Source organism: Aquarana catesbeiana, linkage group LG02, assembly GCF_042186555.1.
Source record: "Aquarana catesbeiana isolate 2022-GZ linkage group LG02, ASM4218655v1, whole genome shotgun sequence".
In the NCBI taxonomy this organism is placed as follows: Eukaryota; Metazoa; Chordata; class Amphibia; order Anura; family Ranidae; genus Aquarana; species Aquarana catesbeiana.
The window spans coordinates 66,545,824-66,572,835 of NC_133325.1; the positions used below are offsets into that span (position 1 = coordinate 66,545,824).

Below are 27,012 nucleotides of genomic sequence, written 5' to 3' on the forward strand. Positions count from 1 at the left end.
TGGGATGCATATATATACACAATACACTTTAAGTGCAGCTAACTGACTGACTGTCCTGCCTAATCTAGCTAACTCAAATGAAATGACACTGTCTCTCTCTCTCTCTAAGCACACCGGAACACACTGCACAGGGCCGCCGTGCAGGCGGCCTTATATAGTGTGGGGCGTGTACTAAATCCCCTGAGCCATAATTGGCCAAAGCCTCCTTGGCTTTGGCCAATTATGGCTCTCTGTTAAGGCGGCGCTGTGATTGGCCAAGCATGCGGGTCATAGTGCATGCTTGGCCAATCATCAGCAAGCAATGCACTGCGATGCCGCAGTGAATTATGGGCCGTGACGCGCCACACGAATTTGGCGCGAACGGCCCATATCGTTCGCAATTCGGCGAACGATCGAACAGCCGATGTTCGAGTCGAACATGGGTTCGACTCGAACACGAAGCTCATCCCTACTCGCCAGTGTTCCTCAACCCTATCAATCCCACAGAAGGTGAGTACACTCGGGTCTTTGTTATGGAACAACCTGAAATGGTTGGAAAGGCCATGATATCTATATCCCTTTTTGATCCTATTCACATGTTCTCTGAGCCTTACACCCAACTGTCTGGTGGTTCTCCCCACATACTGGAGATTGCAGGGACAAGACAAGAGGTAAGTGACATGTGTAGTACTACATGTTATGAATTTTTTAATCTCATAAGATCTACCATCTGTCAGAGAACTAAAGTGGGTAGTTTTTCGTCTACGAAATTTGGATGTCTTACACATCACACACTTGCCACAACTGAAAAACCCAACGCTATCCAAAAAGGTGCATACCTTTTTCGGAGGGTTAATGACATTGTGTGCCAGTTGTAACCTCATCGTAGGCGGTTTGGTGTAAATAAATTTAGGCTGTTTTGGCAACAATTTCTTCAGATCATTGTCCTGAAGAAGAAGTTGCTTCTTGACAATTCTCTCAAAGTCGCGATATTGTCTGTTAAGACAATGTTCTGTTATGGGTTGTTTAAGCGCATACACTTGCTTATTGTGGTGATAGGAGATGTTGTGTCTCTGTTCACTGATTAAAGTTTTCTAATTGCAACAGGATATGATGATTTAGGAAGAAATGGGTAATGCTCACCCATTGGCCGTAACTGGCTGTCACTCGCTGAACGTAGTATAAATTAAATCTTGTGTGGGCTGGATGTTAAGTCTTTGATAACGCCCTGGGGGAGGGGTGAAACGCGCCAACGCAACATCCGGCTTACGCCTGAGAACCAGTGACATCACTTCCTGGAGTCGGTGGAACGCATGCACTGACTGAACACTGACTGGATATCTGAATGCCTGCTCTGCACATCGGTTCCGTGAGTAGCGCTGTTATGCGCAGGTGATCTCACGGTGTTATAGGTTTTACACTATATGCTCTTTCTTTCATCTTCTGGGTGGAACGTGAGGTCCGTGGCTCCCAAGGTCTCTTCACAAGTATCAACAGCACTAGCCTATCTCCATGCCTAAACCTAGTCTGTGGATGGAAAAGTCTGAAGTCTATTGACTGATTTTGTGAAGGAATATCTTGTTGTAAAGGACTCTCCGCCAATAGGAAGTTATTGTTTAATGCCCATATCCTGTATTCACCTAATATTTGGTATTTAATAGGAGGTTTATACACTTGTATTTGAGGTCACGAATAATAATCAATCTGTCACATTCTTTGTTAATCGCACCAGTATTGTGACATCAAATTGTCTCTAGTCACACTGCTCCTAGTGGCATTTTTGCCAATCATACACATTTTGTGCATATTCAATTTTATTTGATCTTTATATTTTATTTATCATTTATTATTCTTTATTTATTTCTCTTTATGGTGAGCTGCCAGCGCAGGTTTTTTGTTCTATCTATAATCAAAGTCTTAGTACTCGTATCCAGCAGCTGCAACACGTTAGTTAGGTTTTATTAATATATATTTATATATATAGCGCTGTTTTCTATCTATTTAACCTTAGCAGAGACCTCTACTCTGCCGTCAGAGCTATCTGTCAGGGTGCCGCTGCTCTCTACAGGTTCATATTCTGAGCCTGATTCTGACAGAGGACTCCCATCGCTCTCATCTGTATTGCTCAGAATCCTGTAGGCCTCTTCACTAGTGTACCTTTCATTTGACATTTTGGCCACTAAATTTATCGGTAACTAGTGTGACTCACGGGTAAAAAAGCACCTGTCTGTCAGGGACTGCTTGAACCGCTACAAATAAAATGGAACTGCCAGCGCTAGCAGAGATCAGGCCTGACTCTGCTAATGCTGTAGTTTTGTGTATTGTGTATCGGAAGTGACAGTGATCTTCTGACACTGCACTTGTTGGGGGGGGCGGAAGGGTTAAACGCAGGTGCTGGCAGGTGTCGGGGCTGATCCTGCTAACGCTGTGTTTTTGGGAACACTATACTTTTAAGGACGCTACTATAGTTCTGATCTGATCAAAGATATTGATTAGTTCAGACTGTACTAGTAATAGAGAGTGTGAGTTAGTGTCTGACTGATACATAGTGTAGATTGTATTAGTGAATGTGGGTGTCCTGTGAGTTCTAGTGTGACTGCATTCTAGGGTTGAATTAGTGAATATGTGGCGGGTACCCTGACTATCGGACTGATGCTATTGCAAATTTGGCATCACCAGTGACACTAATACAGTGACTAGTAAAATATCTGTGCACTGTACCTAACGACACTGTAACAGGGAGTGAAAGGGTTATCTGGGGGGGGCGATTAGGGGGTTAAATTTGCCTAACTATGTGTTTTACTGTGTGTTTGTGTGCTCCATGAGAGAAGATCTCGTCACATCCTGTGCTTATGTTTTGTAAACACAGGCACACTATGATCTCTGATTCGCCAGTACTGATCAGCAGGTCCAGATCAAAAATCATTGGCTTGGACATGTAGATGGATCGGTGCTGGAGCGAATCGTGGCACCACCGGGTGGGTGGGCGCACGTGCCGCCCTTCCCGGAAGCGGCGATTACAAACTAGGTACGTGATCTGGTGCAGAGGGGTTGCCCTGCCACAGTAAATGTGCGGCGGGTGGTATGCTACTGGTTAAAGCTAGGCGTATCAAATGCTTGGGCGTTAATTAATTTAAATGGCCACAATAGTTTATTATTGTGGCCAATTAACCACTTGCCGACCGCCTAATGCAGATATACTGCGGCAGAATGGCACGGGCAGGCAAAATCACGTACCTGGTATGTGATCTGCCTCCCGCGGGCGGGAGGTGCATCGCGCCCCCCCGGTGCCCGAGGCGGTCGGCATCGTTAGGGGGGGGGCGATCCATGCTGAGGGGGAGGCCACTCATTCGTGGCCACCCCCTCGCGATCGTTCCCAACGAATGACAATCTTCCTCTGCCTCTGTAATGTAAACAGCGGCAGAGGAAGTGATGTCATCTCTCCTCGAGTCGGACTTTTTCGTTCCGGCGCCGAGGAGAGAAGACATCCAAGTAAGTGCACCAACACTACACTTACAGTAGAACACTCTAGGCACACTTTTCACCCCCCATCACCCCCCGATCACCCCCCTGTACCCCCTGTCACAGTGACACCAATAGCATTTTTTTTTTTTACTGATTATTGCATTGGTGTCAGTTTGTGACAGTTATAAGTGGAAGACAGTTAGTGTTAGCCCCCTTTAGGTCTAGGGTACCCCCCTAACAAAGTTTTAACCCCTTGATCACCCCCCGTCACCAGTGTCACTAAGCGATCCTTTTTCTGATCGCTGTATTAGTGTCACAGGTGACGCTAGTTAGGGAGGTAAGTATTTAGGTTTGCCGTCAGCGTTTTATAGCTTCAGGGACCCCCATATACTACCTAATAAAGGTTTTAACCCCCTGATTGCCCCCTAGCTAACCCTTTTACCCGTGATCACCGTATAACTGTTACGGGTGATGCTGGTTAGTTTGTTTTTTATAGTTTCAGGGCACCCGCCGTTTATTACCTAATAAAGGTTTAACCCCCTGATCGCCCGGCGGTGATATAAGTTAAGTTTTAGGGTCAGATAGGGTCTGCGTCGCCCCAGGCAGCGTTAGGTTAGCGCCAGTACCGCTAACACCCACGCACGCAGTATACACCTCCCTTAGTGGTATAGTATCTGAACGGATCAATATCTGATCCAATCAGATCTATACTAGCGGCCCCAGCAGTTTAGGGTTCCCAAAAACGCAGTGTTTGCGGGATCAGCCCAGATACCTGCTAGCACCTGCGTTTTGCCCCTCAGCCCAGCCCAGCCCACCCAAGTGCAGTATCGATCGATCACTGTCACTTACTAAACACTAAACACAAATAACTGCAGCGTTTGCGGAGTCAGGCCTGATCCCTGCGATCGCTAACAGTTTTTTGGTAGCGTTTTGATACAGTCGCTAACAGTCAGGAGCTTTTTTACCTGTGAGTCTCACTAGTGTACCACTAAATTTAGAGCCCAAAATGGCAAATCGAAGGTACAGTAGTGAAGAGGGCTACACGTTTCTGAGCATGACAGATAGTGAAGAGGAAGTCACTCATCTGTCAGATTCAGGCTCAGAATACGATCCTGTAGACGACAGTGGCTCCATGACAGATAGCTCTGACGACGGAGTTGTGGTCCCTGCCAAGGTCAGGCGTACCCGACCCCAATCTTCTTCTTCTGCTGTTGATGTGCAAGAACCGCAGGTACCTCGTATGGAGCAGAACAGTACTAGCGCCGAGTACACCCTGGTCGTACATCCAGCACTGCAGTATCACGTGGTGACATGGCGAGTCCCATAAGTGCAATTCAAGCTAGTGAGGTGGCAAGCACAAGTAGTGTCCCGCTGCCACCAAGAAGACGAACACAGGCTCGCCGTGCCCATAGTGCCCTTCCTGCTGCATTCGCCAATCCTAATTGGGAACCCACCACTTCTGCAGCGCCCGTACTTCCCCCATTCACTGGCCAACCCGGCATTCAGGTGGAAACAGTTGATTTTACGTCACTGGATTTTTATTCGCTGTTTTTCACCGAAGATCTCTACAGATCTATTGTGGACCAAAGCAATTTGTACGCTGGTCAACACATCGCCACTATTCCCCAGTCCTCCCTTGCCAGAGATTGGAGACCAATTACGGTCTCCGAATTTAAGGTCTTTCTGGGCCTTTCCCTCAACACGGGCATAACTAAAAAGAGTGAGTTGCGGTCATATTGGTCCACTGACCCAATTCACCATATGCCCTTGTTCTCTGCCTCCATGAACAGGGCACGATACAAGCAGATCTTGCGGTTCATGCACTTCAATGACAATGAACTCGGTCGTCCTTGTGGAGACCCTGGATACGATCGGCTCTACAAAATTCGGCCCCTCGTAAACCACTTCAACCAACGTTTTGCAGACTTGTTTACTCCCCATCAAGTTGTCTGCGTTGATGAGTCCCTGATTAAGTTTTCTGGCCGCTTGTCATTCAAACAGTACCTTCCCAGCAAGCTTGCCAGATACGGGGTCAAGATGTATAAGCTCTGTGACAGGGCCACAGGCTATACATGTAGTTTTATGGTTTATGAGGGAAAAGATAGTCACGTAGAGCCGACAAACTGCCCTGACTACATAGGAAGCGCTGGCAAGATTGTGAAGGACTTGGTGTCACTCTTATTCGGAAAGGGGTACCACTTGTACGTGGACAATTATTACACGAGCGTGCCACTTTTTAGTCACTTGTTTGATCAGCAGATTGGAGCATGTGGCACCGTGCGACCTAATCATCGGGGCTTTCCCCAGCAGCTTGTAGATTCCCGTCTTAGGCTGGGGAGAGAGCCTGCTTGCAGTGTAATAAATTTACTCACTATGAAGTGGAGGGATAATAAGAATGTTTTCGTTCTTACCTCCCTTCATGCAGACACGACGGTCCAAATTACTACGGCGACTGGTGTTGTAGAGAAACCCCTCTGTGTCCACGAATATAACCAAAATATGGGAGGGGTGGACCTCAACGACCAGTTGTTGGTGCCGTACCTAGTTGCCCGTAAGGCCAGACGCTGGTACAAGAAAGTGTCTATTTATTTCAATTGGCTTTGCTGAACGCTTATGTGCTATACAGAGCTTCAGGACGGACTGGATCCTTCCTTAAATTCCAGGAAGAGATCGTCAGAGCCCTTCTGTTTCCAGACGGTGCTCCACCTCACCTTCCCCAACCAAATGCAGTAAGCCGGCTGCATGAGAGGCATTTTCTTTATGTCCTCCCGAGTACCCCTACCCAACGAGCCCCCCAAAAAGGATGTCGTGTCTGCAGCAAGCGCGAATATAGGCGTGACACCCGGTATTATTGTCCCTCCTGTCCTGACTATCCTGGTCTTTGCATTGGTGAATGTTTTGAACGCTACCATACACTAATTGAGTATTAGCGTAGGGTACAGCACTGCACAGACTAGGCACACTTTCACAGGGTCTCGCAAGATGCTATCGCATTTTGAGAGACCCGAACTGGTTACAGTTACAAAAAAAAGTAAAAAAAATAAAATAAAATATATATAAAAAAAAAAAATAGTTTGTTTTATTGTTCTCTCTCTATTCTCTCTCGATTGTTCTGCTCTTTTTTACTGTATTCTATTCTGCAATGTTTTATTGTTATTATATTTTATCATGTTTACTTTAAAGGTATGCAATTTTTTTATACTTTGCTGTTTACTGTGTTTTATTGTTAACCCTTTTTTTGTTTTCAGGTACGCCATTCAGCTGCAGAGCAGATTTATTTATCTTGACAGCAACAGCGTTTGCTCCCACAATACATAAAGCCCTGACTCCAGCGCTGTCGGAGGTGATTTCACCACCGCAGTTACATACTTCAGCATATATGCCGAAGCATGGGGGCAGCAGGGGCGGAGGAGCGATTTGCTCCTACCTTTTGTGGGTGGATGCCCCCATGCTTCGGCATATATATATTTTAGGCACAGGTTGCGTTAAAAAATGTTTAATTTTTTACTATTTTTTTTTGTATTTGCTTTGCAGGTATGGTATGTCTTACTGTTATACTGTAATGTTACTTATTTTTATATTTTATTGTATATTTTATCGTTTTATTGTTTAACCATCATTTGCTTAGCAGGTATACGCCATTCAGTTGCAGCACGGATTTATTTATCTTGACAGCAACAGCGTGTGCTCCCACGATACATAAAGCCGTGACTCGAGCGCTGTAGGAATTGATTTCACCACCACAGTTAAAAAAAAGAGCATATATGCCGAAGCATGGGGGCAGCAGGGGCGGAGGAGCGACTTGCTCCTACCTTTCGGCATATATAAACGGTGCATGTATGCCCATCATTAGAAGTGGGTGGATGAAGGGAGGTATTCTAATGGTGGGCATACCCACCGATCAATCTCTTTTTTTCGTTTAGCCCACAGGCTGCAAGAAAAAAAGTTTACAATATATGCCCAAAAAGGACCAGCAACGTACTGGTATGTTGCTGGACCTTCAGTGGTTATACCAGAATGATGCCTGCTGGTTTAGGTATCATCTTGGTATCATTCTTTTCAGCCAGCAGTCGGCTTTCATGTAAAAGTAATCCTAGCGGCTAATTAGCCTCTAGACTGCTTTTACAAGCAGTGGGAGGGAATGTCCGTCCCCCACCGTCTTCCATGTTTTTCTCTGGCTCTCCTGTCCCAACAGGGAACCTGAGAATGCAGCCGGTGATTCAGCCAGCTGACCATAGAGCTGATCAGAGACCAGAATGGCTCCAATCATCTCTATGGCCTAAGAAACCGGAAGCTACGAGCATTTCATGACTTAGATTTAGCCAGATGTAAACAGCGCCATTGGGAAATTGGGAAAGCATTTTATCACACCGATCTTGGTGTGAGATGCTTTGAGAGCAGAGGAGAGATCTAGGGTGTAATAGATCCCAATTTTTTCATAAAAGAGTACCTGTCACTACCTATTGCTATCATAGGGGATATTTACATTCCCTGAGATAACAATAAAAATGATTAAAAAAAAAAATGAAAGGAACAGTTTAAAAATAAGATAAAAAAGCAAAAAAATAATTAAAAAAAGCACCCCTGTCCCCCCCTGCTCTCGCGCAAAGGCGAATGCAAGTGTCGGTCTGGCGTCAAATGTAAACAGCAATTGCACCATGCATGTGAGGTATCACCGCGAAGGTCAGATCGAGGGCAGTAATTTTAGCAGTAGACCTCCTCTGTAAATCTAAAGTGGTAACCTGTAAAGGCTTTTAAAGGTTTTTAAAATGTATTTAGTTTGTCGCCACTGCACGTTTGTGCGCAATTTTAAAGCATGTCGTGTTTGGTATCGATGTACTCGGCCTAAGATCATCTTTTTTATTTCATCAAACATTTGGGCAATATAGTGTGTTTTAGTGCATTAAAATGTAAAAAAGTGTGTTTTTTCCCAAAAAAAAGTGTTTGAAAAAAAAATGAAACACCCACCATTTTAATCTGTAGGGCATTTGCTTTAAAAAAATATATAATGTTTGGGGGTTCAACGTTATTTTCTTGCAAAGAAAAAAAAATGTTTTCATGTAAACAAAAAGTGTCAGAAAGGGCTTTGTCTTCAAGTGGTTAGAAGAGTGGGTGATATGTGACATAAGCTTCTAAATGTTGTTCATAAAATGCCAGGACAGTTCAAACCCCCCCAAATGACCCCATTTTGGAAAGTCGACACCCCAAGCTATTTGCTGAGAGGCATGTTGAGTCCATGGAATATTATATTGTGACAAGTTGTGGGAAAAAGACAATTTTTTTTTTTTTTTGCACAAAGTTGTCACTAAATGATATATTGCTCAAACATGCCATGGGAATATGTGAAATTACACCCCAAAATACATTCTGTTGCTTCTCCTGAGTACGGGGATACCACATGTGTGAGACTTTTTGGGAGCCTAGCCACGTACGGGACCCCGAAAACCAAGCACCGCCTTCAGGATTTCTAAGGGCGTAAATTTTTTATTTCACTCTTCACTGCCTATCACAGTTTCGGAGGCCATGGAATGCCCAGGTGGCACAAACCCCCCCAAATGACCCCATTTTGGAAAGTAGACACCCCAAGCTATTTGCTGAGAGGTATAGTGAGTATTTTGCAGACCTCACTTTTTGTCACAAAGTTTTGAAAAAAGAAAAAAAAAATTTTTCTTGTCTTTCTTCATTTTCAAAAACTAACGCTTGCAAACCGCCCCAGTGTGAAAGGGGTCTAAATCTCCCAGCAGCCAGCAACAATAGACCCCTCCCTCAACAGTAGATTCCTCCTAGCAACTATTGACCCCCCAGCAATGTAATATCCCCCAGCAACAATAGACCTCCTCCCTAAACAATAGTCCCCTCAGCAACAATAGATCCCTCACAGCCAGCATTAATAGACCCTCTAGCAAATAACAATAGACCCTTCTCTCAACATTTGATTCTTCCCAACAACAATTGATCCCACCACCTTGTCTTCCTAAACAATAGATCCCCCCAGCAACATTAGACCCCCCCAGCAGCCAGCATCAACCCTCCAGCACATTCCAGTACCTCTTGCCATTACATACATTCAGGCTCGATTCACACAGGGGCAACATGACTTCAGCGCGACTTTGCAAGGCGACTTCAACGCGACTTTAAGCAATTTACAACGCGACTTCAAGTCGCCTCCAGGACAGGCGACTTTGGCTGTGGCCAATTATAGAATAATCAGCTCTCTGGGAGGGAGGGGTTTGCCTGGGCAAACTAATATTTTTTCCTGTAAAATCGCTTCAATATAGATGGAGATCCGACTTGGAGGCGACTTCCATTGAATTCTATGGGTACAGGTCGCCTAGAAGTCGGATCCAAGTAGTACAAGTAGTACGCTCTGAAGTCGGAGCGACTTCAGTAGTGTCAATTAAGACGCTCTCATTCACTGTAATGCAAATCTCATTCTAGGCGACTTGGGGCGACTTGAAGGCTTACAAGTCGGATCCCAAGTCGTCCTAGTGTGAACCGACCCTTAGTGCTGGAGGTGCCGGAGCTGCGTCCCCCTGCGTTCCCGCTGAAAAAAGCCCTGTATATTGCATTATACTTAAATCTTTTGGCTGTTCACAATGCCAATTGATTGTTTTTCAGGCTCTTGCTAAAGGATTTAGTGTTCTGCAACCTTCTCTTTGTGAATTACAGAAAGTGTTGTGCAGAACCACAATGCATTAGACCAATATGTTTGCATATTGGCAGTGTTCTACTGCCAGGGGCGGACTGACCATTAGGGAACTCGGTCACTGCCCGGGGCCAGCAGGGGGCCCCATGAGAGGCTCCTGGTACTGTGTTGATCCTGGAGCCCAGTGCCGTAACAAGTTCCAGCACTGAGCTCCGGTAACTGGTCCGACAGGGGCACGCTAGTGTGGGTACTCAGGACACCTTCCCCACATCTGTTGCAGGGTGCCCCGAGTTCCCCACGTAGCGATCGTTCCTCTGTAGCACTAGCAGCCGACACTGACATCTCTCCCATCACACAGAAAGAGCTCACAGAGGATCCTCCTCCTTGCCTCCGATGTATACAGACAGGAGGTGGAGGAGTCGGGGAGGAAAGACATCCACTGCAAGAGCTGTGCTGGTCATCTGCGGTGTGTATATAGTTTAGGTTGTTGATAGGGGAGGGGGACACACAGTGACTGACACAGTAACCAGGAGGGGGGGGGGGGGGTCAGGATGCACACATTGAGAAGTGATGGTGGGGGTTGCTTTTGGAGAGCAGTGGACTTGTGCTGCAAGGTGGGGTGGTGTGGGGAGATTTCAAGTCCTCTCTGCTCTCGTCCCCGGGACCCCCTCTCTGCTCTCATCCCCGGGACCCCCTCTCTGCTCTCATCCCCGGGACCCCCTCTCTGCTCTCATCCCAGGACCCCCTCTCTGCTCTCGTCCCAGGACCCCCTCTCTGCTCTCGTCCCAGGACCCCCCCTCTGCTCTCGTCCCAGGACCCCCCCTCTGCTCTCGTCCCAGGACCCCCCCTCTGCTCTCGTCCCAGGACCCCCCCTCTGCTCTCGTCCCAGGACCCCCCCCTCTGCTCTCGTCCCAGGACCCCCCCTCTGCTCTCGTCCCAGGACCCCCCCTCCGCTCTCGTCCCAGGACCCCCCCTCCGCTCTCGTCCCAGGACCCCCCCTCCGCTCTCGTCCCAGGACCCCCCCTCCGCTCTCGTCCCAGGACCCCCCCTCCGCTCTCGTCCCAGGACCCCCCCTCCGCTCTCGTCCCAGGACCCCCCCTCCGCTCTCGTCCCAGGACCCCCCCTCCGCTCTCGTCCCAGGACCCCCCCTCCGCTCTCGTCCCAGGACCCCCCTCCGCTCTCGTCCCAGGACCCCCTCTCCGCTCTCGTCCCAGGACCCCCTCTCCGCTCTCGTCCCAGGACCCCCTCTCCGCGCTCGTCCCAGGACCCCCTCTCCGCGCTCATCCCAGGGGCCCCTCTCCGCTCTCATCTCAGGGGTCCCTCTCTGCCCTCATCCCAGGTGTCCCCTAAACACCAACTCTGATAGGGGGCGCAGGACAGTTAGGGCTTGTCTACATTCAGTTTGATGGTGGTAAAACCTCATAGTTGAGTCCTGTTTTTACTCACCCCCAACTGTATTGGCCAGGGGTTTACACATGTTGCAGCTGCAGCAGGAATAATACACCCTGTTACGCTTGGCAGATGTAGTGCCTGCCAAGCGTAACTCATTCAAGTGAATGCACAGCCTTCTGCAGAGCAGCCCCAACCTTGTGCAGTACAGTAAAAAAAAGGGTTAAACTTTGTATTGCCTCCTCATCACCTGCTTTAACCCCTTGGACCCACACTAGCATTGCACATAGTTGCAGGGTGTTTGCAGAGTGGCCCTCTTTACTTGAATGGGTCACAATCACCCACCAAAAGCTACAGGAGGTATGCAGCCACTGTAGCTAAAGGAGGAAAGGGACGAACAATGTAATGTGGGTGCAGTGCCATAAGTAGGTGGTGGCTTGTGTGTGGACAGGGACACAGGGGGCCCCATGATCTATTGCCTGGGGGCCCCATAAGTTGTCAGTCCGCTCCTGTCTACTGCTCTTCTAACTTGTTCTCACACACAGCCCCCTTCACATCACCTCACACACAGCCCCCCCCTTCACATCACCTCACACACAGCCCCCCCTTCACATCACCTCACACACAGCCCCCCCTTCACATCACCTCACACACAGCCCCCCCTTCACATCACCTCACACACAGCCCCCCCTTCACATCACCTCACACACAGCCCCCCCCCTCACATCACCTCACACACAGCCCCCCCCCTCACATCACCTCACACACAGCCCCCCCCCTTCACATCACCTCACACACAGCCCCCCCCTTCACATCACCTCACACACAGCCCCCCCCTTCACATCACCTCACACACAGCCCCCCCCTTCACATCACCTCACACACAGCCCCCCCTTCACATCACCTCACACACAGCCCCCCCCTTCACATCACCTCACACACAGCCCCCCCTTCACATCACCTCACACACAGCCCCCCCTTCACATCACCTCACACACAGCCCCCCCCTTCACATCACCTCACACACAGCCCCCCCCCTTCACATCACCTCACACACAGCCCCCCCCCCCTTCACATCACCTCACACACAGCCCCCCCCCCTTCACATCACCTCACACACAGCCCCCCCCTTCACATCACCTCACACACAGCCCCCCCTTCACATCACCTCACACACAGCCCCCCCTTCACATCACCTCACACACAGCCCCCCCCCCTTCACATCACCTCACACACAGCCCCCCCCCCTTCACATCACCTCACACACAGCCCCCCCCTTCACATCACCTCACACACAGCCCCCCCTTCACATCACCTCACACACAGCCCCCCCCTTCACATCACCTCACACACAGCCCCCCCCTTCACATCACCTCACACACAGCCCCCCCCTTCACATCACCTCACACACAGCCCCCCCTTCACATCACCTCACACACAGCCCCCCCCCCTTCACATCACCTCACACACAGCCCCCCCCTTCACATCACCTCACACACAGCCCCCCCTTCACATCACCTCACACACAGCCCCCCCCCTTCACATCACCTCACACACAGCCCCCCCCCCTTCACATCACCTCACACACAGCCCCCCCCCCTTCACATCACCTCACACACAGCCCCCCCCTTCACATCACCTCACACACAGCCCCCCCCTTCACATCACCTCACACACAGCCCCCCCCCTTCACATCACCTCACACACAGCCCCCCCTTCACATCACCTCACACACAGCCCCCCCCTTCACATCACCTCACACACAGCCCCCCCCTTCACATCACCTCACACACAGCCCCCCCCTTCACATCACCTCACACACAGCCCCCCCCTTCACATCACCTCACACACAGCCCCCCCCTTCACATCACCTCACACACAGCCCCCCCCTTCACATCACCTCACACACAGCCCCCCCCTTCACATCACCTCACACACAGCCCCCCCCCTTCACATCACCTCACACACAGCCCCCCCCTTCACATCACCTCACACACAGCCCCCCCCCCCTTCACATCACCTCACACACAGCCCCCCCCTTCACATCACCTCACACACAGCCCCCCCCTTCACATCACCTCACACACAGCCCCCCCTTCACATCACCTCACACACAGCCCCCCCCCTTCACATCACCTCACACACAGCCCCCCCCTTCACATCACCTCACACACAGCCCCCCCCCTTCACATCACCTCACACACAGCCCCCCCCTTCACATCACCTCACACACAGCCCCCCCCTTCACATCACCTCACACACAGCCCCCCCCTTCACATCACCTCACACACTTCAGATGAATGTCTCCAGTCCCTGCAGCCTGTCTCTCTCACACAGCAGAAGGAAGCTCTCTCCTCCCCCCACTTCTCCAGCTCTGTATTCACACATAAGAGGAGCGGGAAGACGTGCTGACTTCAGGTCTGTACAAACTTTTCCATGCTTTATAGATATACAGGGAGGAGGGGGAGAGAGTGGCTGGGATTGGGAAGGAGGAAACTAAAACGATGTACAGCCGGTACATACAGTGCAGCCTGGGATAGAACTACATGTCCCAGTGGTGGGGCAGATGAGCAGGGGGGACAGTGGTGGGGCAGATTAAAAAGTCAAAAATCTTTCATTAATGACAGATTCTCCTATCCATTATTGGGAACAATTCCCTTTTCCATTATTAGTTGGAGTTTTTTATATCCTGGAAGGGCTGGGACAAGGGGTGTCAGACAGTGTGTGTCAGGCAGTGTGTATCATTACTCAATCCCCCCATTTGAATCCATTTGCACCTGCTTGCTGGTATCAGGTTCCAGTCCGCTCAACTCTCCGTGCAGAGGGTTACCATGGTTACGCATGAGAGAGACTTTCTTCCTGTGTGTGCTGGATGTGGGGGATGGCTGAGCTCTGCAATGCTGAATCTTATTGGCCCGGGACTCCCAGGTCCCCCAGGCTGTCTCTGATCGCGTCCACTCGCTATGCGATCTATATACAATGTGTACCAATGCTTTGTTTTTTTATATATATATATATATATAGGCGTATAACACGCAGACGCAATTTTCACCCTACTTTCAGGGTGAAAAAGTACGTGTTATACGCCGATAAATACGGTACTTTATAAAAATCCTTTTCGTGATTGGGAGTGTGAATGTTCTAAAATTCCTTGGAAAACATTTTTCAGCACACTGTGCTCAAAAGTTTGCCTACCCCTGTACTAGAACATTTATTATTATACAGAATTTATATCGCCCCAATAGTTTATGCAGCACTTTAGAAAAGGGAGACAATACAGTTATAATACAATCTAATACAAGAGGATTAGGAGCGCCCTGCTCAGAAGAGCTTACAATCTAAAAGCATTCCACTTTTTATTTAATTTGGGTAAGGCCCCTTTCACACTTCTACGACTTGTCCCATGATTTTATACTGCAAAATCATATGACAAGTCATTCTCCATGATTTTCAATGACTACCATTCATATTGGCATGACCTTAAGTCATGCTGACTTCAAAGTAGTCCCTTGCACTACTTTGGTCCAACTTCCATGCGAGTTGATGTCCATAGACCTCAATGTTAAACCCTCAAGTAGCATGCAAATCGTACCTGAATAATATAGATACGATTTCAGTACAACTTTGTAAGCACAAGCCTCACACCATGTATGTTTTCATTTGTTAATGCCAAAGTTGTGGCAAAGTAGTACTGATCCCAAATCGTGTGACTTTGAAGTCATATAAGTGTGAAAGGGGCCTAACCCTCTCCTTACCATGTCTGCAGTCTCTCTGGTCCTCTCCTTACCATGTCTGCAGTCTCTCTGACCCTCTCCTTACCATGTCTGCAGTCTCTCTGACCCTCTCCTTACCATGTCTGCAGTCTCTCTGGTCCTCTCCTTACCATGTCTGCAGTCTCTCTGGTCCTCTCCTTACCATGTCTGCCGTCTCTCTGGTCCTCTCCTTACCATGTCTGCCGTCTCTCTGACCCTCTCCTTACCATGTCTGCAGTCTCTCTGGTCCTCTCCTTACCATGTCTGCAGTCTCTCTGGTCCTCTCCTTACCATGTCTGCAGTCTCTCTGGTCCTCTCCTTACCATGTCTGCAGTCTCTCTGGTCATATCACATATGATCTGAATTAAATGTGATCATTTACAAGGGGCTGTGTTTAGGGGAGGGTTTTTTTTGGGGCAACTGGTGGCGAATAACTCTTAGGCCCCTTTCACACTGGGGCGGTGGGGGCGTCGGCGGTACAACAGCGCAATTTTTAGCGCTGCTGTACCGTCGTTCTTGCAGCTGTATTCGGCCGCTAGCGGTGCGGTTTTAACCCCCGCTGGCGGCCGAAAAAGGGTTAAAATCACTCGTACAGTGCGGCTATAGCTCCTTCACCGCTCCAAAGAAGCGGTTTGCAGGACTTTTTTCACCGTCCTGCCAGCGCACCGCTTCAGTGTGAAAACCCTCGGGCTTTCACACTGAACAAACAGAGGAGGCTGTTTAGGGGCGGTTTGCAGGCGGTATTTTTAGCGCAATACCGCCTGCAAACCACCCCAGTGTGAAAGGGGTCCAAAGGCCTGGCTAGTAGCCCAGGACTTGAAATTTTGAGCCCTGCTTTAAGGGAACAGGATCAGTTTGTTTTTTTTTTTGGGGGGGGTTAACAAATGCTTTAAGTAAAACATTGAAAATAAGTGTCTGTACTGTTTAAAGGGATAGTTCACCTTTACTACGAAACTGCCTATGCAGATAAGCGGCATCTGTAGATAAAAACAAACTGTGCGCTTCTGACTAAAGTTTTTAATCTAACCCTTGCTATAAGTAGAGACCATTTGCATACCTTTATGAAGCCTGACTGGAATACTCCCCAGAACGTTGTTAAGTACTTCCAGGACGTTGCTAAGTGAGGCCTAGTTTGAAGATCCATGGCCTACACCTACAGAAAGGGCTTTATTCAACTTTAGTCAGAGCTGCACAGTTTGTTTTCATTTTCTATATCAAATCGCCGGGCAGACCGGGACTGTCATGTACTTGTTGCACAGGAGATCACTGCGCAGTGGCACCCGAAAGTGGAGAAAGAGACCGCTTGACAGGGGAAAGTTGTTTTTTTTTTTCTTTTAATTGCTGCAGCGTGCAGATCAGTCTTCTCTCTGCCTCTACCCACCCACCTCCTTCCCTGCTGAATCGGCCGGACCGACCCCCCAAAAAAAGTACCCATGCAGCAGCCTAAGCAGGCTGGGGACAGCAGTATGTGCTGCCCCCTCTCTGCCTCAGCTCGCAGCGCCTTACCACCGCCTGTCACTCAGCCACAGACAGAGCGGCCGCACTCCATTCGGCCACTTGGGTTGCTCTGTCTGTGGCTGAGTGACAGACCCAGCCGGGAGATCGCCCTGCGCTTGCGGGTGTCCGGGAGCATGCAGCCAAATGCGGGAGACTCCCGCGGCTCACGGGAGACTTGAGATGTCTGCACTTACGGACCGTCCGCCGTCAAAATACAGCAGCACTTTGAAGAGGGATATCGTTGTTATGGCAGCACCTAGCTGCCATCACCCCGGTATCCACTTCTTCAGCGGGCGGTCCGCTTTCAGATAAATGTGGTCTCTGCGGCGGATACCCTGCAAGATCACTTTTATCAGCGGTGGGGGAGGCCCCCCCTCCCGCCATGCTGTCATGCCCTCTGCCGCTTACCGGAGCCGCCGGCAGCAGCGGAGGTGATCGGGTCCTCCTCCATATTAGGTATTAGGTATGGAGCTGAGTGAGGGGAAGATGGCCCCCACCCGGTGTTCTATCGGATAGTGCCCACCATCGAAAAGTGCCCAGGATGTACTGTGCATGCGCCGTATGGGACAGCACAACAGCTGATTTGCCGATCAGCTGGCCTGACGTATCCATGGCGCATGCGCACATCGTAGGAGGTATCTCTCGATGGGAGATACCATTTCACGGGCACAATTGAAACCTATACAAACAGCAGGGGGAGACCGTAGTTCTCAGATTGTGCCTCGCTGTTGCGGGCGGCTTTACAGTGTGCTGATGCTCTGGTTTTGTCTGTGTTGCAGGGCGGGTTTGCTGTGTGAAAGGGCGGGTTGCAACACAGACAAAACCAGCCCTTCAACACAGCCACAAGCCGCCCTCCAGCAGTGATGCACAGTCTGAGAACTAAGGTCTCCCTCTGTTGTTTGTATAGGTTTCAATTGTGCCCGTGAAATGGTATCTCCCATCGAGAGAGACCTCCTACTATGTGCGCATGCACCATGGTTATGTCAGGCCAACTGATCGGCAAATCTGCTGTTCTGATGTCCCATATGGTGCATGCACAGTACATCCCGAGCACTTTTCGATGGCAGGCACTATCCAATAGAACGCCGGGTCCATACCACTGCAGGGCGGAAGCGACATCAAAACATCACTTCCGTCCATAGCTCTTATAGTGTTGTTCCACCCAAAAAAAAAACATTTGGAATTTTTTTTTTTTAACTCACCTCTAAATGCCTGTTGCTAGGGGGTCCCTCGTAGTCTGCCTCTTTCAGTGCCTGGGCTGGTGACATCACTTCCCCCTCGGCACAGGAAGGACTCGGCTCTGCTCCCTCCCTCTTGTCAATCACCTGGGACCCATTCCAGGTTCCAGGTGACTGAGCGGCCAATCACGGCGCGTGGCGCCGCTCGCGCATGCGCAGTGGGTGCCCGGCTGTGAAGACACAGCCCGGCGCCCACAGTTGCAATGCCGGCGCCGCCACCGAACAGAGGGGGAGATGAGCGGGGCTTCGATCCCCCGCATCGCTGGACTCTGGGACAGGTAAGTGTCCAATTAAAAGTCAGCAGCTGCAGTACATTTTTAACGCGCCCTGTCCGCCGAGCTCGCATGCAGACATGAGTAGCGCCCGCATAGTCAAACGGTGTTCAAACCACACATGTGAGGTATCACCGCGATCGTTAGAGCAAAAGCAATAATTCTAGCCCTAGAGCTCCTCTGTAACTCAAAACATGCAACCTGTAGAATATTTTAAACGTCGCCTATGGAGATTTTCAAGGATAAAAGTTTGTCGCCATTCCACGAGCGGGCGCAATTTTAAAGCGGGACATGTGAGGTATCAATTTACTCAGCGTAATATCATCTTTCACAATATAAAAAAAATTGGGCTAACTTCACGGTTTTATTTTTTAATTTAAAAAAGTGTATTTTTTCCAAAAGTGCCCAAATATGGTATGACAGTAGGTATTGCAACGACCGCCATTTTTTTCTCTAGGGTGTTAAAACCTTCAAACATTATATATATTTTTTTCTAAGTAATTTTCTAGCAAAAAAGATTTTAACTTGTAAACAAGTTTGAAAAATAGGCCCGGTCTTAAAGTGGTTAAAGCAGAAATAAACCCTCCTTCCCTTTACAACAAAGGAAGATGCTTCTGTCTGATCTGCAACTGCCATGGTGCTGCACATGTGATCAGTTAGGACACCAGCCATTTGATGGTTGACAGTTTGGTTGAGGACACAATCAAGTCAAACTGTTTTTTGAGACTGGTAAATCGATGGGTTTAGTTATGCTTTATGATTTACAGCGAGGTGTTTTGGGCTTCAGTAAAATGGTGGCCTTCAGCAAGAAGGAACGGGAACAATCCTGGAGGCAATTTACAGCACACGCTAATGTGGTAGCATAATTAATAATGTGGAATTCCTTACTAAAAAACATTCTTTTTTTTTTATCAAGTTGTTATGAGTAAGGCTGGGTTCACACTATTGCGAATTGGATGTGGGTATCATCGTATCCAATTCACATGTCAGGAGACTGTGACTGGCTCTCAATGGAGCCGGTTCACACTACTCTGGAGTGGCTCCGGTGCGCATTGCACAGGAGTCCTGTGCGTCTTCTGGTCCCTTTCGGGTTCAAATTCAGCCAAAAATTTTGGCTGAAATCGAACCTGAAAAGGTGAACGGGGATGTTCCAGACTCCTGCTGTGGGCCGCTCTGTGCTGCAGTGTGAACCCAGCCTTAAGTTCTGCTTTAAGTAAAAAGAGCTATGTTTTTCCCTTAACGTCTTTCAGGACAGCACCTTGAGAGCGTGGCTCCACCCACTTTGACAGGAAACACACCTCCACCAAACTTTAAAAGGAGGCTCCTTCCCACTTATCATCAGTAGTAGTAGAGAACCTCCGGCCCAAGCTGGAACACATAATCAGAATATGGTTTTATGTGTTTCCTCCGGCGGGAACACATGTGGGAGTTTGGAAATCTCAAGGTTCTGTCCTGAGAGAACAGGCTTCCTACTCCACTATTTTTACCTACCTCAGGAGAGCCAATTCCTCCCATTTTCCACAGGCTTACGGGTGCCGGGTGGATGGGCTCCTTCTCCCTCGTCAGTGCTCGGGGAGAGCCAGAACTGCTCCGGGTATCGCTGCTCCCAGGCAGGGGCGTCAGGCATGACAGGCGTTTTGTTTTTTCTTGCCAGCACATGTTTTTTCCCTGACGCCGCCGCCATCTTGGGAAGGGCAGTCAGAGGACTGCCTCCGCCGGATGTGAGGTATCCGGAAGTGGAGCGGCATCCATGGAGCAGGCGCCAGGCGTCATTTCCGCCGGAAGCGCAGGGGGAGAAGGGAGGGAGAAGGGAGGAATAGGTCTGGTGCCTATTTATTTCCGGTCCGGCGCACAGTTCCGGTCCGGCGCACAGGTGCTATTGGAGTCCGGAACCGGCATTTTCGCCACAGGCATCACGCTGCTGCCTCAGCATGGATTCAGGAACCGCAGCTAGTGGAACAGGCACAGGCACCAGCAAGGCCCAGGTAAGGAGCAGACTGTAGTTTCTGCTCAGCTTTACTGTGGGGTCTCTCTCTAGCCCTTTTCTCTCCAAGGCTCAGTTCACACTAGGGGCGGCACGACTTGCAGGTCGCCTCACCGAGGCGACCTGCACACGACTGCCACGGCGACTTGCAAAAAGACTTCTGTATAGAAGTCTATGCAAGTTGCCTCAAGTCGCCCCCAAAGTAGTACAGGAACCTTTTTCTAAGTCGGAGCGACTTGCGTCGCTCCGATTAGAACGGTTCCATTGTACAGAACGGGAGCCTGACAAGTCGCCCCCGTGTGAACCGGCTCTAAATGTTGGTGAAGTTTGAGGGTATTTTTTCCCCCTGGTGGCGGAGGGGCCTGTCAGGGCACATGAGTCTGATAGCTTTTCTCACTGTGCACCTGTGGTGAGCATCTTGAGTAATCAAGCTGACTCTAAAAGATGGTTTGTCTTTTTTCTCTCTCTTTTTCCCTTATCATGGCAGGCCAAGAGCTCTGACCCTGGGATTAGAAAGAAATGTCCTTCATGCAAAATTAAGTTAAATGAAGGCTGGAAAAAGGCTTTATGTCAAACATGTATTGACTCCTTGGTGAGGGAAGAAACCACTTCCGCATGCAGTGATCTAATCGCATCTGCTAAAAAGGAATTGGATGCTACCATTCAATCCTTCAGATCCTCACTCGCCTATCCATCTGCAAGTCAGCCCACTACCTCACAGTCCTCTCAAGGCTCACTGTTAGTCCCGGCAGTGGAGGCAGAAATTGGTCCTCTGAACCAGGAAGGGCTTTCCCCATCCCATTCTAATGAATCAAATGAGGATGGTGATGAGCTGGAAAATACGTCTTCCAAATATAAATTATCTTTGGATCAGGTGGACGGCCTTTTAAGGGCTATTTATGCTACTCTAGGCCTTGAGGAAGAGCATAAGGAAATGTCTTTACACGACAAGATGTATGCAGGGCTTAGCGAGTCTAAGTCCCGTACCTTTCCAGTCCACGCAGTGATTTCTGAAACAATCAGAAAAGAATGGGCTGACCCTGATGGGAAACCATTTTTCTCTAGGGCTCATAAGAGAAGGTTCCCTTTTGATGAAGACCCAGCGGATCTTTGGAATAAGGTTCCAAAACTTGATGCAGCCTTTTCTCAGGTGTCAAGATCTACTGATCTGGCGTTTGAAGACATGGGGATCTTAAAAGACCCCATGGATAAAAAAATGGATCAACAGCTCAAGCGGACTTGGCAATCCATTATGGGCAACCTTAAGCCAGCAATGGCAACTACTTGCATCTCCAGGAACTTGGAGTATTGGATAAATCAGCTTAGAGCTCATATAATAGCAGATTCCCCTAAGCAAGAAATCCTTGACTCCTTTTCTACCCTCTCAGCAGCCATAGCCTATGTCTCTGATGCCTCAGCAGAGTCTATCAGGATGACAGCTAAGGCTGCAGCCCTTGCTAATTCTGTTAGATGGGCTTTATGGCTAAAGACTTGTCAGGGGGACGCAGCATCTAAAAAAAAATTATGTCCCTTTTCTAGGAGACTTATTGTTCGGCCCTGATTTGGATTAAGTTCTGGACAGGACTGCAGATAAAAAGAAATCTTTTCCTGTCAAAAAGAAGAAACAACCAGTCAAACGGTTTTTTCGTCCTCAAAGGGCTCAGGAACAAAACAAGCCTCAAGAGAAAAAGAAAAATTGGTCAGGGCAGAGGGGAAAGGCAAAGGAAATGTCCTTTTCCATCCTCCTGCGTCAACCAGCAAGACTCAATGACAGCCGGTTACAGGTGGGGGGAAGACTGCAAGGCTTTCTCCCCTATTGGGCAAACATAACGGAAAACCAGTTCATTCTGAATATGCTAGCCCAGGGTTACAATATAGAATTTTCAGATCTCCCCCTAGAAAGGTACTTAGTGACAAATCTTCCAAGAGATGTAACAAATCCCTAGCAATGAAGAGCCTATTAAAGGATCTGATAGATCAGGGGGTTATGACTTACGTCCCACAGGGGGAGCTTTATCAGGGATTTTATTCCCGTATATTCCTGATAAAGAAACCATCCGGAAGTTTTCGTTTAATCCTAAACCTGAAACCACTGAACAGATCAGTCCAATACAAAAGGTTTCGTATGGACTCCATCTTCACGGTCAAGAATCTATTGACAAAGGAATGCTTTATGGCATCAATAGACCTTCGAGATGCCTATCTGCATATCCCTATAGCCCCGCAGTCCCAAAGATTCCTAAGATTGACGATAAATTTGGGGAAAGAGGTTCTGCACTTGCAATTCAGGGCCCTCCCCTTTGGCCTGTCTTCTGCCCCGCGAATATTCACAAAGATAATGGCAGAAGCGCTTGCACCTCTTCGCATGCAGGGGATTGCGGTAATTCCGTATTTGGACGACCTACTCCTTTTTGCCCCCTCCAGGGAAAGACTGCTAGATGACCTTGGAAGAACCTGAGGTCATCTAGAAACCCTGGGTTGGATCATAAATATGCAGAAGTCAAATTTCAATCCAGCCAAGAAAATACTATTCCTGGGTAATCAGATCTGTTCAAGGGAACAGAAGATTTTTCTCCCGGAAGAGAAAAAGGTGAAGGTCCAGAAGGTGGTAGCGTCCTTACAGGCAAGCCAGGAATTATCAGTCCGACAAGTGATGTCATCCCTAGGAACCCTAACCGCAACCATACCAGTCATTCAATGGGCAAGGTTACATTTCAGGCCTCTCCAGACCTTTCTCCTGAGAATATGGAATCACAGGACAGAATCTCTGGAAGCAAAGGTGAAAATACCCACCAAAGTCAAAAGATCACTTTGGTGGTGGACAGGAGAATCTGTCAAAAGGCCTGTTCTGGTCATTTCCAATAGAAAAGGTGGTAACGACAGATGCCAGTGTATGGGGTTGGGGAGCTCACTTAGACCAAGACTTCACGCAAGGAATGTGGTCTCGGACAGAAGCAAAGAGGTCCTCAAATTGGAGGGAGCTAAAGGCAGTCGCCTTAGCATTAGATGCCTTCTCTCCTATTCTTCAAGGTTCCCATGTCTGGGTCCTCTCAGACAACGCCACTACCATAGCCTACCTAAACAAACAAAGGGGGGTACAAGAAGCAAAACACTTCAGTTGCTAGCTTCAAAGATCCTGGTTTGGGCAGAAAAGCATGTTCGGTCCTTATCAGCAGGCCACCTCAAAGGCACCTTAAATGTAGTGGCAGATTATGAGTCAGAATGGAGCTTGAATCTGGAAATCTTTGCAATGATTACCAGGGCCTGGGGTCAACCACAAATAGACCTATTTGCGTCAGAAGAAAATACACAACTCCCAGTATTTTTCTCTATTCACAGAAACGACAAGGCCCAGGGGATGGATGCATTAATTCAGCCCTGGAACTTCCATCTGGGTTACGCATTTCCTCCTTTCCAACTTATCCCGTTGGTGTTAAGGAAGATACAGAGTGAGAAGGTGGCAGTAATCCTAATTACTCCATTTTGGCCAAAAAGGGCATGGTTTTCCACCATTCTACAGATGGCAGTCAAACCATTTTGGCGGCTGCCTCTCCGGCAAGACCTGCTCCTACAGGGTCCAATACAGCATCCGGGAGTGGCCAGTCTAGGCCTCACGGCCTGGTTTCTGAGGAGCAGAAGAAGAAACAAGGGTCTGTCACAACCCTTGGTAACTACCTTACTTTCCAGTAGGAAAATAGTGACCAGAAAGATCTATGCTAAATATTGGAAAGTCTTCAACTCTTTTTGTCTTTCGACTAAAAGAAAAGTAAGAAATTTAGTGTCAATTTTGGAATTCCTTCAAGAGGGGGCAGACAAAGGCTTGTCAGTCAGCACCCTTAAAGTACAAGTAGCTGTTTTGGGAGTATTTCTAGAAAGACCAATCTCTTCTGAGCTCTTGGTTATAAGATTTTTCAAGGCGCTTACCAGATCTAGACCAGCTCTGGCTAAGCACTTTCCCAATTGGGACCTATCGGTAGTCCTGCAAGCCCTCACAAAGGAACCTTTTGAACCACTACAAGAAATCTCTCTAAGGAATCTTACTCTTAAGATCTTGTTCTTAGTTGCAATAACGTCAGCAAGGAGAATTGGTGAGCTGCACGCCCTATCTGTTAAGAGACCCTTTTTAACTATCTACACAGATAGGATTATACTTAAAACTGATCCGGGTTTTTTGCCAAAGGTGGCGTCAGCACACAATAGGTCGCAGGAGATCATCCTGCCAACCTTTTGCTCTAACCCTTCGGGGGAAAAAGAAGGCAAATTCCACAATTTGGATCTAAGAAGGACTCTATTACATTATCTGGAGGTAACAAGTAACTTTCGGTCCTCTGACTCTCTATTTATTCTTTTTTCTGGTAAAAAGAAGGGCCAACAAGCTTCTAAGGGGTCTATAGCTAGATGGTTTAAATCCGCTATTCTAGCAGCCTACTCCCAATCGGGGCTATCTCCTCCGCTGGGAATTAAAGCACATTCTACCAGGGCTCAGGCCACTACATGGGTAGAAATAGCTGGTGCCACCCTAGATCAGATTTGTAGGGCGGCTACGTGGTCAAGTTACCTTACGTTTGTCCGTCATTACAGGCTGGATCTTCTGTCAGCAAGTGAACAAACTTTTGGCAGAAAGGTCTTGCAGGCTGTGGTCCCTCCCTAAGTGGGTAAGTCTCTATTATCCTCTCAAGGCGCTGTCCTGAAAGACGTTAAGGGAAAAATCAAGTTAGACTTACCGGTAACTTGTTTTCCAGGAGTCTTTCAGGACAGCAGCAACCCGCTCTTATTGTATTAAATTACTATGCTGCGACTAACCATATTCTGATTATGTGTTCCAAGAAAAATTGGGAAAAAAACTGCGCATCAAAAATGATAACAATAATATGTGCTGCAAAGTCCTATATGTGACAAAAATAAATAAATAATAAATAGGAAAATTATTGACTCGCGCATCTAAACAAATTACAATATATGTCACTGAATATTTTTAAAGCAAAAGTGCAAAAAACCATATGTGCATACAATAAACCCAATTATGGGTACGGGGTTTAAAGGATCCAACCCCCCCCCTAGGCAAGTATAATAGACCATATAAATATGGAACATTAGTGCAGAAAGTAAACGTGGAAAATTGCAATATGTATTAAATAAGAAATGTAATAAAAGTCCACACACATAGACACCAAAGGGTGATGTTACAATCCAAAATTTATCCAATAATATGTGAAATCCTAGGTATATGGGTCCGCCACCATGAATAAAGAGCCTGGCCGCTTACCAGAACCCCATGACCCCCCGTTACAGAGGGTCTAAATGGGCTTTGAAATCCTGCTGTTAAACCGCCAAGGTAGGAACTGTGCTAGGACATCAAGAGCTTAAATGCAGATAGATGGATCCACAAGGAAAGGAGACTCATCTCTCAGCGAAGTATTATCATCATAAAGGGAAAAACAAAAGGCTCCGATAGTGTAAAACCAAATGATATTTATTTAAAATATAGTAAAAACTCACATGTAGTTAAGAAAAAACCTCTGAAGAAAGACAGTCTGCGGCACCGGCCGGATGTTCGCAGATAGCGAACATCTTTTGCGAAACGCAGCGTAGGGCTGAGCGGTGTCATCGCGTCACCTCCCTCTGTCGTTGCTACTCCAGCTGGACGGGCTATCTGCGAACATCCGGCCGGTGCCGCAGACTGTCTTTCTTCAGAGGTTTTTTCTTAACTACATGTGAGTTTTTACTATATTTTAAATAAATATCATTTGGTTTTACACTATCGGAGCCTTTTGTTTTTCCCTTTATGATGATAATACTTCGCTGAGAGATGAGTCTCCTTTCCTTGTGGATCCATCTATCTGCATTTAAGCTCTTGATGTCCTAGCACAGTTCCTTAAATCCAGTAAATACCTCCGATTAAATCCAGTAAATACCTCCGTATACACATTAATCGCCGATCCCCGAGCAGGTCTGGGAAGAGAGGGGGGTCCGTGGTGGGCACACTGAGTGCAGGGGCGTCTAGCTGATGAGTTTCATTTGACAAGCGAATTTCTTAAGAGCTAAATCTTCTTATCATTCATGCCTCCTTGTGCCGTACCGTGTCGTATCTGCCTAGTTTTGACCCACAATTACAGATGTTTGATTTTTCTCAAATGTTGGATCTGTGAGGAGGAACACTATTACATTGGCTGGGTAATTTTGGCAGATTGTGCCAGGATCACTTTGGGGCCAGATGTGAAAAAGAGGCAGACAATCCTAGAGTTGCTACAGTACTGTGGGCACCCAATGCACCCAAAGGGGCACCCAATGCATGTAACGTGATGGCCATGCATACCTCTGGTAAACCAGTTTGGTGGCCAAAAACAACAGTGAAGAGCAAAAAGGGGAAAACGCCACAATCCCTGCCTACACCAAATTGTTAGCCTGGAGGCAAGAAAATCTCTGTGCAATACATATTTTAGGGTGGAAATCCCCTGTAAAGGGAACCTGTGCCCAGGTATAGGCAATCCATTTTCTTTACTGGCAGTAAGTGAGCTTTACAACAAGCCTTAACCAGTTCAATACCGGGCATTTTCACCCCCTTCCTTCCCAGACCAATTTTTAGTTTTCAGCGCTGTCGCACTTTAAACGACAATTGCGCGGTCGTGCGATGTTGTACCCAAACAAAATTGACGTCCTTTTTTTTCCACAAATAGAGCTTTCTTTTGGTGGTATTTGATCACCTCTGCGGTTTTTATTTTTTGCGCTATAAACAAAAGAAGAGCGACAATTTTGAAAAAAACACAATATTATTACTTTTTGCTATAAT

The 27,012-nt window shown here is 48.0% G+C and overlaps 1 long non-coding RNA gene across 1 annotated transcript in view; it reads left to right on the forward strand.

Annotated features, from left to right (window-relative positions):
- Positions 1-13,733: 13,733 nt before the first annotated feature.
- The window catches only part of LOC141129770 (uncharacterized), a 28,829-nt gene continuing 15,550 nt past the window's right edge, over positions 13,734-27,012 (forward strand). Inside the window, exon 1 of the long non-coding RNA XR_012241859.1 lies at positions 13,734-13,897. This is a non-coding gene — a long non-coding RNA (uncharacterized lncRNA). The remainder of the gene's footprint in view (positions 13,898-27,012) is intronic.